Genomic DNA, 4,118 nt, shown 5'->3' with positions numbered 1-4,118 from the left:
ACTTAATGCTGTGTAATTATGATGACCAACTTTGGCCCCAGAGGGGAAAAAACATGCACCTTCCCCCTTTCCTTAAAGAGATAGAGGACGATGGATGCGGAATGTTGCATATGTTATTAGACACGGTTGGTTTGGGTTTAATTTTAATTTGTTACGAGCAAAGCTTCAATGGGTGGAGAGGGACATATCTGGAAATTAATATAATGTGGAAATGAACGTAGACCACTTTTTTGTAGCTGTAATGTATTTATATTATTATGTACAATGCTATTATATGTGTTGGTGCTAACACCACTTCCACCGTTCCCACCATCCAGAACTTGACTATTTAGAGGGTTGGGATACTGTCTTACATACATTTTCTATTTCCCCCAGGGCCTAGCCCTAGCCAAGAAGTCTACTGTGTGTTGTTCTGCACACAGTAGACACTTAATATAAATACTGTTTGTTCTTTAATTAACCTATTGAAAAATAATAGAGTTTTAAGGACCAGCCAAAATTTTCTAACCCATCTCAGTGTCTTGAAGTATTATCATATCAAAATCATTCAACAGGGGAAAATTTTTTCTTATTTTTAAAGGACTTTCAGAAAAAAAAAAGTTTCATCTCTGGCTAAATATAATGTTACGATGTAATAGGAAATTATTTTTTAGTAGATCATCATATTCCTTTGAATTCTCTTCCTCATATTCTTCTAAAGTGACTCATTCCTCCTATGTACAAATGATAAAATGAACAATCACAGGATCTCAGAATGGGAAGGGACCTTGAAGGCCATCAATTCCAGCCCATACCTGAACACAAATACCCTCTACAATATACATAACAAGTGGTCATCTGGCCTTTTTGAAGACTTGTGGTGAGGAGGAATCCACTTCCCCATTCATTCATTCATTCATTCATTCATTCACTTGCTCAACAAGCATTTATTAAGAGTTTGCTATGTGTCACTCACTATACCAGGCACTAGTGAAACAAAGTAAAAAATGAATCAGTCCCTGCCCTTATGGAGTTTACATTCTATGAGAGAAAAATTACATAGACACAGATAAGCAAATCCAAATTATTTTCTGGGGAGAGGGGCGAGATCAAGATAGCTTTTCCAAGACTTGCATGGACTGATGCTAAGTGAAGGGAGCAGAACCAGGAGAACATTGTACACAACAACAGCCGCGTTGGGCGATGACTAATGTTGATAGACTTAGCCCTTCTCAGCAATGCAAGGATCTAAGACATCTCCAAAGGTCTCATGATGAAAAATGTTATCCATACCCAAAGAAAGAACTATGGAGTTTGAATGCAGACCGAAGCATACTATTTGCTATTTTTTTCTTCTGTTCTGTTTTGTTTTCTCTTTCTTGTGGTTCCTCCTATTGGTTCTAATTCTTCCTTACAACATGACTAATGTGAAAATATGTATAATAGGAATGTGTATGTATAGCCTATATCAGATTGTGTGCTGCCTTGGGAAGGGAGGTGGGGAGGGAGAGGGAGAAAAATTTGAAACTCAAAAGCTTATGGAAGTTATTGCTGATAAATCAAAATAAATTCATAAAAAGATAATAAGAAAAAAAAAATCTTAAAAATAAAGATAGCTTTTCCATAGGAAATGGCACTTGAGAGTAACCTTGAAGGAAGGTAGGAGTTGTAAGAGGTGAAGGTTAGGAGGCATCTAGGTGGTGCAGTGGATAGAGCTCTGGCCTTGGAATCAGGAGGACCTGAGTTCAAATCTGGCCTCAGACACTTGACACTTACTAGCTGTGTGACCCTGGGCAAGTCATTTAACCCTGATTGCCTCACCAAAAAAAAAAGAGAGGTGGAGGTTAGGAGAGAGAGAACATTCCAGGCATGGAGAGCAGCCAGGGCAAGAGCACCAAGACAGGAAAATGGAATGGCATATATGGGGATGCCATTTTGGCTACCTCTTTGCAACCTCAATGAATCAAAGAATCACAGGATTTCAGAGATCCTGGAAAGGATCTCAGAAGCCTGTTCCAACCCATAGCTGGAAAAACCAACAAACACATCTTCTCTACAATCTAACTGCTAAGAAGCCACCAAGACTTTGTTTAAAGAATTCAAGTGAGGGAAAATCCACTCTCTCCCTAGGTGACCCATTTACTTTAGGACAATTCAGATTGTTAGTTTTCCTTTGTGTCAAGCCTAAACTTGCCTCTTTCGCAACTTCTCCCTATTGCTGGTTCTACCCTATGGAACCTTGAGGAATAATAACTCCATCATATCTTGTCCCACCCTTAATCTCACCAAGTTTTATCCTTCTCAGATTAAATATTACCAGTTTTTTATGTCATGTGGTATGATGTTTAGGCTTTCTTCTAGAAACTTTCCAGTTTATCAATATTGTTGTTGTTCAGTCATGTCTGACTCTTTATGAGCCTATTTGGAATTTTCTTGGGAAAGATACTGGAGTGGTTTACCATTTCCTTCTCCAGCTCATTTTACAGATGAGGAAACTGAGGCAAACAAGGTTAAGTGACTTGCAGGGTCCCACAGCTAGTAAGTATCTGAGGCCAGATTTGAACTCACAAAAGCTTGATTTCTTGACTTCAGGGCCAGCACTCTATCCACTGCACCATCTAGCTGTCAGCATATCAATATCCATCCTAAAATGCGTTACCCAGGATGGAACACAATACTCCAGGTATGACCTATCAAAAGACTACTAATTCCTTATTGGAGAAAAGAAAGGAATAAGGTACCAACTGAGTGCCAGGCACTATGCTAAGTGCATTACAAACATTATCTCATTTCTTCCTAACCACAACCCTAGGAGCTAGGTGTTATTATTATCCCCCATTTTACAGTTGGGGAAATTGAGGCAGACAAACGTTAAGTGACTTGCCCAATGTCATACAGCTAGTTAATAGCTTAGACTGGATTTGAACTCAGGTCTTCCTGACTCCAGAACCTGTGGTCTATCCACTATGCTATTTACCTTAATGCAGTCTAAGTTTTCATAATACAGTCTAAGTTCAAAGTAGCTTGTTTGACTACCATACTATTGACTCATGTTGAATTTGTAGTTCACTAAAACCTTCAGATAGCTTTTAGAGGAACTACTGGCTAGCCCTACCACCACTCTACCCCTTTTTGTACTTCTGAAACTGATTTTTTTTAACTCAAAGGTAAGACTTTACATTTGTCCCAATGAAATTTCATTGTATTATATTTGGTCCAAGGTTCTAAACAGTCCAGATCTTTTTTGAATTTTGATTCTCTCATCTGGCCTGTAGTCCCTCCTTCCATTCTTTGTCATTTATATATTTGATAAGCATGCTGTCTATGCCTTCATCCAAGTCACTGATAAGAATTTTCAAAAGCACAGGGCAGAGTACAGATCCCTGAGGGAACCCCACTGGAAATGTCCTTCCAAATTGACATTAAACCATTTATTTCTATTCTTTGAATCCAATCATTCAACCAAGTTCTGAGTTCCCCCAATTATATTATTTATCTATCTTTTCTGTAAGAATTGCATAAGTGTCTTTATCTAAAACTTGCCAAAATCTAGGGAAACTACATCTCCAAGTATACTAGGTCCAGTGAGAAGATCGTTAAAATTTTAGGGTGAGCATTTACACCTTGGAAATAAGCAAATACTACAAATCAAAGCTTGATTTTTTTTTATTGTTTAGACTTAAGAAAATGATAAAGAAAATGTTAATAATGCAGATTAAAAGTATGTCATGTGTACATTTTCCTTCAGAGAGTCATTTATTAAACATTTACCAGCACAACACTGACTATATCTACAACATTCCCCTTATTTACCAGCTTAATAAGCCTGTTAAAAATGAAGTAAGTTTAGTCTGGCATAACACGTTCTTGATGAAGCCATGCTGGCTCTTAATGATCACTGTTTCCTTTTCCAAATATTCAAAACTAATTTCTTTAATAAGACATTAAAAAATTTTTCTAGTCAATAATTGCTCTTAGTTCTGGTCCCTAGGTCCAAGGAGAATAAGTCACTTCCTTTTCTGTTTGATTGTCCTTCAAATATTGGAAGGCTATGTCCCTAAGTTTTTTCTTCTCCAAGCTAATCAATTTCCAAGCTAATGCCTTCAACCAATTTGGAATGATCCCGAAACTCTTCACTA

The sequence above is a fragment of the Vombatus ursinus genome, unplaced genomic scaffold (assembly GCF_900497805.2).
Source record: "Vombatus ursinus unplaced genomic scaffold, bare-nosed wombat genome assembly UNPS02014945.1, whole genome shotgun sequence".
Lineage (NCBI taxonomy): Eukaryota > Metazoa > Chordata > Mammalia > Diprotodontia > Vombatidae > Vombatus > Vombatus ursinus.
The sequence above is the reverse complement of the archived record's forward strand: the minus strand, read 5'-3'. Positions refer to the sequence as shown.